Source organism: Jaculus jaculus, chromosome 15 (genome assembly GCF_020740685.1).
Source record: "Jaculus jaculus isolate mJacJac1 chromosome 15, mJacJac1.mat.Y.cur, whole genome shotgun sequence".
Taxonomy (NCBI): domain Eukaryota; kingdom Metazoa; phylum Chordata; class Mammalia; order Rodentia; family Dipodidae; genus Jaculus; species Jaculus jaculus.
In genome coordinates, this window is record NC_059116.1 from 57,872,121 (window position 1) to 57,889,742 (window position 17,622).

A 17,622-nucleotide genomic window follows, 5' to 3' on the forward strand; every position below is an offset into this window, starting at 1 on the left:
TTCCAGGTCAGCCTGGGCTAGAGCAAGACCGTAGCTCGAAAAACAATAACAACAACCAAAAACACAAAAAAGAAAGATCTATACTGATTTCCATAGTAGATGTACAATTTTATACTTCCAGCAAAAATAGAAGAGAGAACCCCACACCCTTGTAGCATATGCTGTCACTTGATTTTTTGATATTTCTAATGTGTTCTTGAATGCAGTTTGCAAGGAGATTATTGAGAATTTTTTTTGTCTAAGTTCATCAGGTCTATAATTTTCCTTCTCTCTCTCTTCCACTCTCTCTCTCTCTTCCTCTCTGTCTGTCTGTCTTTCTGTATCTGGTTTTGGTATTAGTGTAATTCTAGTTTCATAGAAGAAGTCAAGGAGCATTCTTTCCTTTTCATCTTTATGAAATAACTTGGGATGCGATTGTTTCAGTTCTTCTACAAAGGTCTAGTAGAATCCAGTAAAGAATCTGTCTGAGTTGGAATTATTTTTAGTTGGGAGACTTTTTAAAATTACTGCTTAAATTTTGTTAGATGTTATAACTATATTTAGATTATCCTTTATGGGTTTGACTTTGTTCAATTAAATGTGTCAAGAAATTCACCCATTTCTTGATTTTCCAGTTTGGCAAAATAAAGCTTTTTGAAATATGTCCTTATGATTCTTTCAATTTCATTGGTATCTGAGCTAACCAGCCAGGTGGTATCTGTTGTAATTTTCATCCCTAATCTTGTTGATTAGGGTCTTTGCTTTCTTAGTTTCTTTTAAATTTTATTTACTATTTTTCAAAAAGAGTGATAGAAGGCACACACACACACACACACACACACACACACACACACACAGAGAGAGAGAGAGATCGAGAGAGAGAGAATGGGTAGGTCAGGGCCTCTAGCCATTACAAATGAGTTCCACACACATGTGCCATCATGCATCTGGCTTTATGTGGGGACTAGAGAATTGAACCCATATCATTAGGTTTTGCAAGCAAGCATCTTAGCCTCCAAGCCATCTCTCTAGCCCTCTGTCTTTTCTTTTTTTTTTTTTTTTTGAGTCTATATTATAACCTGCTGAATTGGAATATCTAGGGCTAGGGCCCAAGAAACTGTCTTAACAAACTTCAGGTCATTCTTGCGCACGCTACAATTTGAGAACCCCTGTTTTAAAGGCATCCAGATTCTACAGCCTAAGATTGGCTCCTTATAAAATTCTAGCCTGGGTGTTGGCCTGATCTCCATGGGAAAAGCAGTTGTACATAGCACTAAAGGCAATTAAACTCTAATCTGAGACCTACCAATTAACAGCTGTGTGAATTCAGGCAAATATTTATTCTCTAAAGCATTTATTCTCTCAATTTTTAAAATCTCTATAATAGATATAGTAGATATGAACTTTCAGGCAACAAACCCAAGAATGCCAAGATTAACTTCCTTTCTTTGGTAACTAATTTTTATTGCTATATTGAGACCACATTTTATTGGGTGGAAAATAAAACCTAATCTTAATGGATAGAGATGAATAGTTAGTTATTCATAAAAGGAAATATAGTCATAGGACACTGCCTGGTTATCAAACAAAACAGCATCTCCATATTCAAAGAGTACAAATGTAGCTAGGTCTCATGGCCCAGGACTGGAATCCTAGCTACTTGGAAGGTTGGGTAAGAGGATTGGAAGTTCAAGGCCGGGATGAAGAGTGAGTTTCAAGGACATCTTGGGTAAATATGAGACTCATTCTCAAAATAAAGTAAAAATGGCAGGGGTGGTGGTGCTGGGAAATTAACTCAGCTGGTAAGATGCTGGCCTCACCTGCATAATGACATGTGTTTGATTCCCAATAGCCATGTAAAGAATTCCAAGTGTGGTGGCATGTGCCTGTAATCCAGCTCTAGGAAGGGAGAGACGGGTAGATCCCTGGGACACACTGCCAGTCAGTCTAGACTAATTGGTGAGCTCCAGGCCAATAAGAGAATCTGTTCAAAATGTGGTAGATGACATTCTGAGGACAGCATCCAAGGATGTCCTCTGGCCTTCATATACATGTACCCTCACACATACACACACACACATAAGCAAAAGCATAATAATAATAACAACAATAATAATAAGTAAAGGTCTGAGGACAGCTCGGTGGTAGAGTGAGATTGTGTGGCATGCTTGGGACCATACATTTAAACCACCCAAGGGCTGTCAAAATAAATAAAACATAAAAGTATAAAATATTGATTTTACTAAAACTCATGATAGAATTATAGGGATGGTAGGGGAATGGGAAAGTGGAAATGGTAATATGTAAAAGCCACATTTTATAGATCATTGCAAGAAGACAATAGACAATTTTAAGTATCTTATTTATTCACTTGTTTTGAGAAAAAGAGAGAGAGAGAGAGAGAGAGAGAGAGGCAGATAGAGATAGAATGGGTGTCCCAGGGCCTCCAGCCACTGCAAACAAACTCTAGACACATGTGCCACCTTGTGCATCTGGCTTATGTGGGTCCTAGGGAATCAAACCTGGATCCTTAGGCTTCACAGGCAACAGCTTTAACCACTAAGCCATATCTCCAGCCCCGATAGACAATTTTAAATACTGAGGAATAAATATATAATAGCAGAAGGGCATAACAAGAATAAGAAAATAAGCATACGAAGAAGATTAAGTAGTTGAAATTTGTGAGATTAAAGACTTGTGTGGGAAAGGGTTGAAGAAGGCAGTGCAGAGGGCACAAAATTATTGGTTGTTTTTCTGAAACAGTCTTGCCATCTAGCCCTGGCGGGCCTCGCACGTGCAGCAATCCTGCTGCCTCTGCCTTTCTAGCGCTAGCATGCCTGGCTGGTTGTTGATTTTTATAATAATTACTTTAGTTAAAAACTAAAATCATAAGCAAGGCGTGGTGGTGCATACCTTTAATTCCAGCACTCGGGAGGCAGAGGTAGGAGGATCTCCGAGAGTTCGAGGCCACCCTGAGACTACATAGTGAATTCCAGGTCAGCCTGAGCTAGAGTGAGACCTTACCTTGGAAACCCCAAAAATTAAAGGCACATCCCCCCTTTCCTTTTTTTTTTTCCCTGAGATAATGACTATTCTTAGTAATCAACATTCCAGAAAATCATTGTTGTCACTTTGCAGGAACTCACAGTGACAGAAGAGCCACAGGGAGTCTGTGGAGGGTCCCCAATCACATCACTGTGGAACTTTTCTTTGGGAAGAAAAACAAGAAGCTCTATGTTGACCAATGCTGGGAGGGAGAGAGAAACCAGCTGTCATTCCCACTGCCTCTAATCCTGTGTAGCACCTGATCAAGGGTGTTGTCCTAGGCTTCCATCACAGGTAAGGTCTGTGCATCCTGCTTGTACCAACCAACATATTTCATTCTCTCTCTCCCTCTCTGTGACTCGCTGTCGCGAGCACTCTCAAAGGTGATTGGTTGAGAGGATTCCGCCCATGAAGGTCAATAATACTCAGACGCTGGTGTACTCGCAAAGGAGTTTACTGGGATGAAAGTCACACACAAGCAAGTCCAAACTATCACAACTAATATTATAGCTAATATAATATATATCCAAATTATATTCATCACTACTAACACAATATTTTTAGTGAGTCTAAAATGTATACAACCTGATATCGTGAGACTTGGGCTCAACGCGAGACTCGGTCTGTGAGATTTCTGACGTCACAACCTGGTGACGCGGGGTCCGTGCTCCGACTTTCTCTCGGTTCGCGGTGTTTCAAGGCGAGTCTCAGTCGTCTCGGTCGTTCGGACAGCGTGTCGGGCAGATGAATTCGGATCAGCGATGCCTCTCGCGGAGGTCTCAGTCCGGACCGCTGAGCAGCCGTTCAGTCAGTCATAGTGTCGGGAGGACTGGGACAACGGCTGCTAAGCAGCTGGGTTTTTTGTATTTTCCACTACTTATCTAGGGTTGCACACACACCTTCTGGTAATCTCTTACTATGTCATTGTACTCAGTTTTTTTCTTAGATTTTTGCTTACAAAGGTTGACTTTGCAATTTTACTCTCACACACAAAGAAAAACAAACTTATTTATCTAAACTGTCCCTGGACCATATGCTGGTCCTTACATGCTCATAACACTCTCTTTCATGTTTCTCTTTCCCTCATGTGTGTGTGTGTGTGTGTGTGTGTGGGGGCACGCTTGTGCATGTGCATGTACATGTGCATGTGTGTAGGTCACGAGGTGACCATGGTGCTCTTCACAATCACTCTCCACTTTACTTTCTGCTAATCAGGGTCTCTCACTGAACCCGAAGCTAACCTTACCTGGGCTAAGTAGGTGGCTAGCAAGGCGGGGGGCCCCAGACATTCCCATGTCCTCTGCTCCCCACACTTGATTACAGGCACATATCTCTGTGCCTGGGGTTTACCTACGATCTGGGGAAATCCAAATTCAGGTCATTATGCTTGTTGATGGCAAGCTCTTTTTAACTGGAACTGATGCTGACCTTCCCAACTCCCATCTAACATTATTGTGCTGGAGAATGGGTTTTGGGCCCTAATTGGGAAAATTCTTGGTGTGAAAAATAATCCACAGGGTTCATATGTGGCCAGTCATTGTTTGTTTAGTATCTCACACCAAGAAAGATAAATTAATCCTTAAAGGAAATGACATTGAACTTGTTTAATTCAGCTGTTTTAAAAAACTGGGGGGCTGGAATGATGGATTAGTGGGTATAAGGTACTTGTCTGCAAAGCCTAAGGACCCAGGTTTGATTCTCCAGTGCCCACTCAAACCAGATGCACAAGGTAGTGCATGTGTGTGGATTTCATTTACAGTGGCTGGAAGCCCTGGAAAGCCATTCTCTCTCTGTGTATCTGCATCTCTCTCTTTCTCCCAAATAAATAAAATGTTAAAAAATCATTAAAAATGTTTTGAATTGGTTCATTTAGACTTCACATAAACATGATTGGAGTCAAATATTTAAGTCCAGTAACAATTTCCTCAAAAATGTAATACAATGCCAGAAGTACTTGAAAGCAACTAGTATCGTATGTTTATTTATTTATTTTTCTTTTTTATTCCTCAATTTTTATTAACATTTTCCATGATTATAAAAATATCCCATGGTAATCCCCTCTCACTTTCCCCTTTGAAATTCCATTCTCCATAATATCCCCTCCCCATCTCAATCAGACTCTCTTTTATTTTGATGTCATGATCTTTTTCTCCTCTTCATATTTTTGTTTTGCATAAGACATGCATTACTATCAGTCAGCAGTGTCGATTTACCAACAATTAAAAACAAGGATGGGGGCTAGAGAGAGAGCTCACTGGTTAAGGCACTTGCCTGCAAAGCGTAATGGCTCAGGTTCAATTCCCCAGTACCCACGTAAAGGCAGATGCACAAAGTGGGGTTTGTGTCTGAAGTTCATTTGCAGTGGCTGGAGGCCCAGTGTGCCCATTTTAACCCCCCCCCCCGTTTCTATTTGCTTGCAAATAAATAAATCAACTTAAAAGACCAAGGATGTTAGAAAATGTGAAGATGAAGATGACACTGAAGAAGGAACATCCTAGCAGGTTGATGAACAAGACCAGCTCCAGAAACAAAATCCTGTATTGTAAGATTAATTTATGAATTTATGATATTTTAATGTTGCAATAAGAGACCTCAATTGATTTTGTAAGAAAGTCACATCTTTTTTAAAAAAGTTATTTTTTGGCAAGCAGAGAAAGATATAGAGAAGAGACATGTGCAAGAGAGAATGTGTGCACCAGGGTCTCTAGCCAATGCAAATGAGTCCCAGCTGCATGCACCCCCTTGTGCATCTGGCTTACGTGGGTCTTGGGAATTGAACCTGGGTCCTTTGGCTTTGCAGGCAAGAGCCTTAACCACTAAGCAATCTCTCCAGCCCCCCAAATCACATCTTAAAAAAACACTAACCACTTTCCCCCTCTTATATTGGTTACTTGCATGTTGCTTATACCAAAAGAGCAGACACAAACAATTTAGAGAGGATAGGTTTATTTTGGCTCGGTTTCAAAGGACTTCTGTCCATCATGGTGAAGAGGCGTGATGGCATTCATCATGGTGGGGGCTCATGGCTGAGGCGCCTTCTGTCACAGAAAGTGTCAGCACAGGGGCCAGGTAGTAACCTTCAAAAGTCTACCCTTGTCCCCAGCTCTGCTAAACAGGTCTCATCTCCAAAAGGGTCCACAGTCTCCAAAATAACATGACCACCTGAAGACCACATGCTGAAGATATGAGCCTATGGGAGACATTTGAGTGTCAAACTATAACATCCTTCAAATGATTTTCTTTGAGTTCCAAAAGTGTCTTTAGACTTGAGACTATTCTCAATCCATTCTATTCTCATATACCTGTATGTATGTTGCCCAGGCTGGCCTCAAACTCACAATCCTTCTGTCTCAGCCTCCTGCTTTTCTAGGATTCTAGGCATGCACAGAGTATTTCCCTGTACTATCCTTATGCACAGGAGGGGGTTGTATGCCCTCATTGCTGCTAGACCCAGGTAAGGGGGGGATGCAGTGGGGCAAGATGGGGAAAGAGAGCTGACATGGAGCTCTGCAAGTGCTCTGCCCCACGGAGATATAAGCGATAGTGCTGACTTCGCCCAGCTGCTGTGAACATTTAAGGAGAGAATACACATGAGGCATTGTTGGCCTGTTGTAAAGACCCAAGGCATATTGATATTTAATAATAATATTGATGACAAATTACTCAGGAGAGCCTGCTGAGAAAGGGGCTAGCCAGGTCTTTTTGGTCCTACAGGTTGGCAGACTAGTAATTTCTTTTTAGTAAGTTCTGGGTATTGTTTTTATTAAATTGTGTTATCATTTTATTTCTAGGAATTAAAAGAAGTCTTCTTGATTTCTTCAATGACCCATTATTCTGTTCTGTTGTAGTCATGAAACAGTGTGTCATTCAGTCTCTAAGTACTTGTGTACTTTTTGAAGTTTCTCTTGCTAGTGATTCTGTTTTGATTCCACTGCAACCTGGTAAGATTCAAGGAACTCTCTCTTTTTATTGTCAAAACTTGCTTTGTGGCCTGTGATATGTATTCTAGAGAATATTCTATGAACCCCGAGATTATATTTTCCCTATCTGTTGGATTGAATATTCTGTAGATATGTTAATTTCAATTGATCTATGGTATGAAATTTCTTTGCTGATTTTTAGTTTGGGAGGCATACATACATATAATTGTTCGGTACTGAAGTGTCCTACTATTAGTATGTCAGACCTTATATGACATCTTATGTCTTTTAGTGTTTGTTTTATGAAATGGGAGCCCCAAAATTTGGTGTATAAATATTCATAATTGGGATAGCTTCTTGATGAATTTTCCCTTTATTAAAGTGTAAAAGTGGCCCTTTTTCGTCTCTTCTGACATTTTGGTTTGAACTCTATCCACTATGTCTGCTTGTTCACAGCTTCCTTTTTTTTTTTTTTTTGTTGTTAGGGAATTTCATCCTTTGACACTCAGTTTTGGGCATCTTTGCTAGCTCAGTGTGTTTCTTGGAGATAATAGGTAGTTAGATTTTTGTTTTATAATTCAGTCTGTATTTTAAAAACTATTTACTTGCATGCAAACATGCATGCACATTGGCATATGTATAGGCTTGCCAGGATCTCTTGTTGCTGCAGATGAATGCCAGATGCATGTGCCACTTTGTGGTTGCTGGGGAATTGGACAAGTGCCTTTAATGGCTGAGCCAGCTCCCTAGCATTGTTTTCATTGGTGGATTGAAGTCATTAATATTTAAGGTTATTACTGAGAGGGATTTGCTGTTTTCTATGATGTTGTTAGGTGATGTTCTTGTTGGTTGACTTATTGGTATTCCTCCTCTATATGATTCCTTCTTGCTGTAGGAACAAAACACCCAATCAGAAGCAAATTATGGAAGGAAAAGGTTTATCTCCTGCTTACAGTTTCAAGGGGAAGCTTCACCCTGATGAGGAAAACAACAGAAGCAGAGAGCAGGGTGTCACATCTCCATAGCAGCTGGAAGGAAGTAGAGAGAATGCAGTTTGGTTGCCAAAGTGGGAAGAGATATTTTTTTCTCTATTATTTTATTACCTTTATTTATTTATTTATTTATTTGAGGTAGGGTTTCACTGTAGCTCAGGCTAACCTGGAATTCACTATGTAGTTTCAGAGTGGCCTCAAACTCATGGTGATCCTCCTATCTCTGTCTCCCAAGTGAATTATTATTATTATTATTATTATTATTAAGCTCTGGTCTTTTAAAATTTCCCTGGAACAAAACAAACAAACAAAAACCCCCGCGTTCACATGTCCCTCCATGCCTATGCTCAGCTTTCTTCATGGGTTGTCAGCTGAGTGGAAGTATCCAGCTCCCTCCCTTGATTCACTCCTCTGAACTTCCCTGACTGAATGCAATAGCTTATAATCTATCCTAAGTCTTTTAATTTCACTTTTTTTTTTTTAACAAAGCAAGAAACCAGGGTTTGGAGCTCAAAATTTCTTCTTGAACCTCTCAAACCTCATTCCAAACATGACTAGGAAGCACATGCGTACACTATTGTACAGTCAGGAGTCTATTACTTTGGTTTGAGCTTTTGCACTGGACCAACCAGGCCAAACCAAAATGAAATCACTTATGCTAAATTTCCTTGTCAACAGACTGCAACCAAACATGAGAGGTCAAGAGAATAGAGAGTAGCAGCCAACTCCAAACAGACCAGTTTCAGTCACTGTGGTACGATTCCTGTCTTAAGCCTTCCAGAAAGGCAACTCAACTTTTAGCCAATCAACTTTCGATTGCTCTGTTTCTCTTGTTCCTGCCTTGCAAGGATTGTTAACTTGGAAACCAATGTGCATTATGTTCTCCATTTTCCTTGGCCCTTTTCTCTCATTAAGCCAAACTCTTCTCCATTCATTCATTAATTCATTCATTCTATGGTATACATTATGTTGCCTAAGTTTAGAATTGTAGAGAAAACCAGTTAAGATTTTAAATGAAATTTGTTGCAATTTTGTCTTGTCACAACACGGAGAGCATTTTTCCAGCATGCAGGCAGAAATGCCAGCCACGACTGAGCTGTGGAGTTGAATGCACTGCAGAACTGCAGAACTGTCTCAGAGGCACAGCTGAACGAATCCACATTGCTGGCAGCCTGGAGGCCTTCTCAGGCTGTTCACCTCCTGCTTCTCTGACTATGCACAGCACTGACTTCACAATTCTCTGCTCCAGAACTCTCTGAACGAGGAGCTCATTCCATCTTTAAGAGTCACTAACCTAAAATTGGGAAATGCACTTGAATGCAGGCAGGCCAAGGAAGAAACACAAAGAGAACTTTTCACAAATCTGTGGAGTCGATAAAAATAAAGTAACAGAAGAAGCAAAAAAGTATGATAGTGAAAACCTTGAAAATGGGGCTCACTAAAAAAAAAAACTCAGTATATCAAAAGTTGTACATATTTTGACAGTATTTTCTCTTTCTGAAAAGAAATGTCTCTCTCCTTTTTTGCAGAAAATATGTCATACATGCTTTCTTTTAAACTAACATTTTTGCCTATTTATCATAAACCAAAAAAGGAAGAAACTATATTTTATATTTTGAGCCTATGATATTATTATTTTATTTTTATTTTTATTTTTTGGCTTTTCAAGGTAGGATCTCACTCTAGCTCAGGCTGACCTGGAATTAACTGTGTATTCTCAGGGTGGCCTTGAACTCATGGCAATCCTCCTACCTCTGCCTCCCAAGTGCTGGGATTAAAGGCGTGCGCCACCATGCCCGGCTGATATTATTTTTTATAAATTTAAAAAGTTAAAAAACAAACTGAGGGTGAGCATGGTGGCGCACGCCTTTAATCCCAGCACTTGGGAGGCAGAGGTAGGGAGGATACTGTGAGTCTGAGGCCAGCCTGAGACTACACAGTGAGTTACAGCTCAGCCTGGACTAAAGTGAGAACCTGCCTTGAAAAAAAAAAAAACAAAACAAACTGAGAATGAACTTGTGATGGTATAAAATGTTATTTTTACATTTAGTTCATCAAACTCAATAATCTTCTACCCAAAACAGATGATAATTTTCTTTGCCTATTCCCAAATTTATAACTTAGCTGATTTGGACTTATAAAGTGTTTCTGTTGGAGTGATAGTAAAGGCAGTAATTACTTTCTCTCTTCCCTCCCTCCATCCCTTCCTTTCTTCTCCTCCCCACCTCCTCCTTGCCTGCAGGGTACTGAACCCAAGGCCTTGGGCATGCTAGGCAAACACTCTACCACTCCTCTACAGCCTTAGCCCTTAGAAAATGTTTTTAACAGAAAGTTTGTTCTGAGAGTGGATTTGGCTAGCCAAGATTACATTTCCACCAGCAGTCCCAAGGGCCGTGGGCTGAGGCTCTAAGACATCTGGAAGGTGGGAGTGTAATGAGGACAGTATTAGAGGGCATCTCCTAGCATTAAGGGAAGCATTGCTCCAGGTTTAGGATTTAGGGGTCTTAAAGAAAGATCCTTCCAGTGAGCCTGCAAAAAGGAGAGTGGCTAGGACATGGGGTTGGGGGTGGAACAGAATTTCAGGGGTAACTGTTTCTCCTGGCATCAGCAACAGCGAGGGAATAGATCCCAGAGGAAAGAATTTGATCTCTTCAAATGATTATTTCTTGGCATTTAAAGAAATTCTTAATGAAGACTAAAATATTCATCATCTTCCCAGTAGGCCAGTTAGTTATCACACACTTGTTTATGAGCAAGTGTAAATGCGTTACTTGTCGTCTCAGTTAGTTATCACAGTTTTGTTTATAAACAAGTGTAGGATGTATAATGTTTGGCATTTCACCTGCACACATTGAAATGGAACCAGAGCTATGATTAAAGGACTTTGGGGAATGGAGATAACCAACCCAGGCAATTCAAGATGGGAGACTCGGCTTATCAGAATTATTAAAGCTGTGTAACATTATCTAGGAAACAAAAGATATCCTGAGAAATGCTTCTAGTGTAGGTTTAATCTATCACAGAAGCAAGGTGGGCATATGGTTCTGATAAAACAGTACTGAATCTAAGACTTTGGAAGGGAATTTAGAGTCAAACATGTAGCCCCAAGTATTCTGTGTTGCCAAGGAAACTAGAGCCTTCCTGTTTCTTGGTAACTTGAACCTTCCAAGCCAACATCAGAGATACCTGGTACATTAGCTAGTCAGCCACCTGCCGCTAAGTATACGATTTTGAGGGCACTGAATATTCAAAAAGAAATAATCGGTTTCTCCTTGTTCCTTTCTGAAGAATAGGGCCAGGGGTAGAACCCAGAGCCTCACGTGTGCTTGGCAAGTGCTCTACCAGGAGTGGTCTCCATTCTAACGTTATTGCCTTTGGATTCTGTTTTTGAAGCAGGTTCTCACTATGTAGCTCAGGCTAGCCTCAAATCCATGGTGTTCCTCCTACCTCAGCTTCCCAAGTGGTTGGGATTAAAAGTTTGCGCTGCTGCCCTGCCACTGTCTTTCCTATATTCAAAAGCTGCAAAGTAAGTCCCTGCCCCACACCTTCTGAATCCACCCCAGGCCTCTGCCACCAAGGAAGCCAAGTCATCCTTTGCTCCTGTCGCCGCATGTGATGGTTTGGATGGAGTGGAGCCTAGGAAACCAAAACCTCATCTCTTCCACAGATGCTTCTGTTTCACAGGATGTTACCCTACAACACTATAGACATGGTTTGGACGAAGTAGGATTCTAAATAGCTCATTATTTAACCTTTTTCTTCAGCCTAGGTTGGTCTCTTTTATCACAAGAAATATAATCAAAGAAAGACTGAGTTTTGTCATAATAGTAACTAGGTCCCAGTGGATCTTCCTCATCAGTATCTCCTTCACTGTTTTGGGCTTCAGTTCTTAAGTCTCCTTTCTCATCACCACATATAGGCTTCTCTTGTTTGTCAAGTTCATCTACTAGGTTTAATATAAAATTGTACATCTTCTCCTTGTTAAATTATGCATCTGGCCGAATACCAAATCTCCCCCTGCCTGGCTCCTTCATGATCCCTACACCTTCTCCTTGGAAATGAAGGAGCCCCCGAAACTACTTGTCTCCTGCTACCATTTAAGAGTTGACCATTTTCTGGCCTTGATCCTTTGTGTACTTCAGCAGGCCTTGCTCTCCATGCTCTAGTGTTTCCTGTCTGGCCAATGGCAAAGGGCTCCTCCGAGCAGGCGAGGGGGCTGAGAGGTCTGCACTGCTCCATGGTTCCACTATTTCTCACAGGGTCTGCGGGCTTGATCCAGTTGAGATTACTGTTTTTACAGAGCTAGTCTTCTGTGCGAAGATACACCCAACTGTGCTACTTTGGGATAAGAGACTGCTGTTGGATATTTCTGTTCCACAGGATGTTAAGGAGTTTCCAGCAACAGTACAATACCAAACTGCTGCTGCCCAATGCACTTGGGCTGGACTGACTGCATGCTGGCACCCTGCCAGGAGGGTCATAGGAACCACTGACTGGAATGAAGATGAACCTAGTGGCGTGGCTGACCACCAGCTGGGTCCTGGAGCAAAGAACATTGTGGTTGTGGTTGTGGTGGCCCAAAAGCAATGAGGACTTTAATATGCCTCCTGCAGAATATGATGCCTTCAAAGACTTCATCTCATGGTGATATCGGATATCTGTTGGTCTGTCTTCTGTATCGAGGGCTCTGGTGGAGTTCTTGGTGTTGATGGTATAGAGGGGTTACCCTCACAGCAGATCCAGCCTTGGAGATGGGGCTGATGTTGCTGCCACACAAGGGACATTGTGGGAAGGTCCCATCCCTCAGCTCTTGCAGGGATATGCAGCCCACTTGTTCCCTGCAATTAGGGTGAAACCTCCTAAAAACCTTCAGGGAGGTGGGCAGAAGAGATTGCTCGGTAATTAAGAAACTTGTCTGAAAAGCCTAATGACCAGAGTTCAGTTCCCCAGTACCCAAGTAAAGCCAGATGCACAAAGTGGCACGTGTTTCTGGAGTTCATTTGCAGCAGCTAGAGGCCCTGGTATGCTCATTCTATCTCTCTCTGCTTGTAAATAAATAAAAATATTAAAACTTGTTTCATTCTCTGGGATGGAGAGATGGCTTAGTGGTTGAGATGCTTGCCTGCAAAGCCAAAGGACCTTGGTTCAATTCCCCAGGACCCACATAAGCCAGATGCACAGGGTGGCACATGTGTCTGGAGTTTGTTTGCAGGGGATGGAGGTCCTGGTGTGCCCATTCTCTCTCTCTTTCTCTCTCCACACCTCTCTCTCTCAAACAAATAAATAAAGAAAAAACCAAAAAGGAAAAAAAATTCATTCTCATGGCCCAAGCTGTTATGCTTACCTATAATGGAAGTAAATATTGATCCTAACGTCTGAGCTGCTGAGGGAAGACTCAGTTGAGCTAAGACAACCAAACCTGCACAGGGTCTTCTTAAAGATGTAGACTCCTATCAAGAGGCTTCTTATGTGACAGAACCTATAAAAAACTTAAACTTCCTTTGCAAGCACACAGATTAGTTTTCCAATAAACATTGATTCTGATATTCTTTGCCAAGCTTAAACTTCTGCCTTGTTCCAGTGGGACAAAAACCATTTACTACTGCCTGGAGCCATTCTAAATGTTTTCTCAGGGCCAAAAGAAAAAGACCTACATGCAGATGGCAAAGGGACACCAGTCTGGCTCACAGGTTTCTCTCTTGGGTTTCTAGATAGTCCTCTGGGAGAGACGCTAATTGCTATACCCTGCGATCCCATTCAGCTTGAAGAAGTTACTGAGTGGTCTGTGCCCCATGTCCTCTAACAGCAGTCAGAGTTTCTTTTCAGTTTGGGGGAATGAAGGAGACAGGAGAAAGCTAGCTTCTTTAAGGCAGTTTCACTTGGGGTCAGAAGCTGAAAGAGAGATCTAGAAGATGCCACCCTGCCTTGGCAGGAATGAATGGAACTTGTGTCTGATCCAATTTCATGCACAAGAGCTTCAGCGCCCCCTGCTGCACACTACCTAGCACACTGCCTAGGTGGGCTGGCCTTTGGGGTCAGCCCCTTGACTCTGCAAACCAATCAGGTCTTCCTCCTTACATACCTGAAAGAATTCATTTTTTAGTTGACTATAAAGACTGTGCTGTTCCCATCATCCTCTGCCCTGTGATCTCTGTCTGGGCACATGTAAGTCTGTCTTTCCCCTACCCAGCCAGGCTGGGTAAGGAGAGCATTGTTTCTTAGTCTGGGTATTTTTCTGCTTGTCTTCTCTCTTTTTAAAAAAAATATATTTTATTTTATTTTATTTTATTTTTTATTTGAGAGAGAAAGCAAGAGCAAGAGGGAGAGAGAGAGAGAGAGAAAGAAAGAAAGAAAGAAAGAGAGTGAGAGAATGGGCATGTCAGGGCCTTCAGCCACTGAAAATAAACTCTAGATGCATGCATCACTTTGTGCATCTGGTTTACATGGTTTACATGGGAATAGAACCTGGATCCTTAGGCTTTGCAAGTTAGAGCCTTAACCACTAAGCAACCTCTCCAGCCTTTGTTTGTTGTTTTGAGGTAGGGTCTCACTCTAGCCCAGGCTGACCTGGAATTCACTATGTAGTCTCAGGGTGGCCTTGAACTCATGCTGATCCTCCTACCTTTACCCCCCCTCCCCCCCAGAGTGCTGGGATTAAAGGCGTGTGCCACTATGCCTGGGTTTCTGCTTGTCTTCTATCTACTTTATGCTCTTGGGTACCATCTCATTTTAATTACATTTGCGATCTTTCTCTAATCTCTGAGTCTGCCTACCATGTGTATATTTCCTTTACACTCTAGATCTACCACATGGGTATTTCCTTGAAACTCTGGGCCGGCTACCCATGAAATTTCTCTAAACTTGGGTTAACCATGGGCATAACTCTCTTTACTGCCCATCTCCCATCTGACTTTCCTGGTCTCTGCTTTGGTACTTTCCCTCTGCCAGTCTTAAGCCGTCACCACTTGCTCTGTTAACGTTCTTCCATGGGGAGACTCAGGGCAGATGCTGTGCCTTCCACACGAGCACATGTTTCTTCTGACCTCCCGACGTAATCTCCGAGATTCTATCTTCCTCTTGTGTGGCTCTGCTCCAGCCTCTTCCTAGACCTCCATTTCTCTTACATGAACCTCACAGACTATGCTGTGTCTTCCACATGAGTGCATAAAAGAACCACACAACATGACGAAATAATATTTTTAAATTTAGTTGTCAGAGTCTTGGTGTGATTTTCCCATAGCTCAAATTTTCCCTCACATGACTGAAACTGTGAGCAAATTGATATCGTACTAAATACCTTTAGAAAGAATTGCTGAATGCTAATTTTGTGTGTGTGTGTGTGTGTGTGTTTTCGAGGAAAAGTCTCACTCTTTGCCCAAGCTGACCTGGAATTCACTATGGTGTCTCAGGGTGGCCTAGAACTCATGGCAATCCTTCTACCTCTGTGTCCCAAGTGCTGGGATTAAAGGAGTGTGCCACCACGCCCGGCTGAATGCTAATATTGAACAGTAAAGAGAAAACCAATTTGGAGAGGAACACCTTCTGTTTTGCCATATAAATAGGAACTCTGGGGGTTATGAATGTCAAAGCTGGTAGCCTTGAAACCTTCCCAACCATAGCACTTACAAGACTATATAGAATACATCATTTTAAAGAAGTTATTTATTTTCCATTTTGTACTATGTTCTGGGAAATTTGACTGATGTCCTGTATTTCAGGAAGCTCAAATGATCTCCATATCTCAGATGATGTAGGTATGTTATAAATCAATATGTGATATAGGAAAACACTTTATCTCAACATATCTCTGATCTCCAATTATAGGTGACAATAGGTATATTGTAAGAATTGTATTGATCCAAAATGGTTTTACTGACCATTCTCAGTCTGTAGAAGCTAATCTTCCTTGAATCAGTTCATATTCACTTTGGGGAAAACAATTCTTGAGCTCTAAAGGCATTCATGTTTCCAGCTCTTTTGACCTTTGGATATATTTTTGTGACTGCTGTGTAGCACTTGGCCTTTGATCTCCATAGGCCCTCTGACTCCTCTGGGTAATGGAGGCCTCTGGTGCTGGCCATATCTCACAGCTAATCCCTGTTCTGACCTGATCTGGAGGAAGCCAGCTGTTCCATGTCACTTGCCTCCAGATGGGGCATGACTCCCAAGTGTTCTGAAGTTTCAGGCCAGAGTTCAGCTGGATGATGTTTATTGGAATTGGTTCTGGGGATTCAGTTGGCCTCTCAGCACCTACTAAAGCTGATCTAGTCTCATTAGTGATTCCAATTGGCTGAGGTTCTTTACAGAAAGAAACAACAATGTGGGTTAAAGAGAGAGGAGGATTAAGAGCATTTTAGTATTTAATGGGGACTAGGCAAGGTGACAAGCCTACAATCCCAGCACTCAGGAAGCTGAAACAGGGGTATTATGGATTTCTGGGCAGCCAAAGCTACATAGCAAGTCCCTAGTTCAAAAGGTAAAACAAAAACAAAAAGCCCACAAATTAATGGGAAGGACAAACCCAATTTTTCTGACTCCCCATGCTCTGAGACATAGGAAAGGCCCCTTAAAACTGGTGGCTGTTTCTTAATATTTTCAACTCTAAAAATAATTCTTACCCAGATTTGGAAGCTTCCTTAGGGCATGCTAGGTGTGTGTTTGAATGTTTTATTTTTCCCCCTTTGGTTTTTTGAGGCAGGGTCTCACTCTAGCCCAGGCTGACCTGGAATTCCCTATGGAGTCTCAGGGTGGCCTCAAACTCATGGCGATCCTCCTACCTCTGCCGCCTGAGTGCTGTGATTAAAGGCGTGCACCACCACGCCCAGCTGCGTTTTTGTTTTTAAATTATAAGCTATGGAGATAGGAGGACCAACCCAACACATTTAAAATTCTGGAAAGTGCATCTTAGTTCTGAGCAAATTTCAAAATGTGGTCACAGGAAAGTGCATATTATCATTGGTGGAAAAACTCAGAGGAGTTTTATGTCCTTAGGTAGATGGGCCACCACCCAGGTAGATGGAAGAACTTTGCTTTTCAAATTTTTGTTAACAACTTCCATGATTATAAGTAATATCCCATGGTAATACCTTCCCTACCCCCACTTTCCCTTTTGAAACTCCATTCTCCATTATAGGCCCTCCCCATCTCAATCAGTCTCTCTTTTATTTTGATGTAATGATCTTTTTTTCCTCTTATGATGGTCTTGTGTAGGTAGTGTCGGGCACTGTGAGGTCATGGATATTCAGGCCATTTTGTGTCTGGGGGGAGCACATTGTAAGGAGTCCTACCTTTCCTTTGGCTCTTACGTTCTTTCCGCCACCTCTTCCGCATTAGACTCTGAGCCTTGGAAGGTATGATAGAGGTATTACAGTACTGAGCACTCCGGTCATTTCTTTCTAGCACCATGATGCCTTCTGAGTTGTCCCAAGGTCACTTCCATCTGAAAAGAGAAGATTCCATACCAAAAATGAGAGTAGCATTAATATAAGGGTATTAACATTAACAGAAGTGCTTACTGGGCAGTTTGGTAAGCATAGTATATACATTTAGTCAGACAGCAGCACATGTTACACCCCTAGGGCTCATGACTACCCCTGTTTTAAGTTTTCAGTATTAGGGATGTATTCCCTCCCATGGAGCGGGCCTCCAGTCCAATTAGAGGGTAGTTGGTTTCCTCAATGACAGAC

General features: G+C 41.8%; 1 pseudogene; it reads right to left on the reverse strand.

The window, feature by feature from the left end:
* Positions 1–11,679: 11,679 nt before the first annotated feature.
* The window catches only part of LOC123455066, a 43,001-nt pseudogene continuing 37,058 nt past the window's right edge, over positions 11,680–17,622 (reverse strand).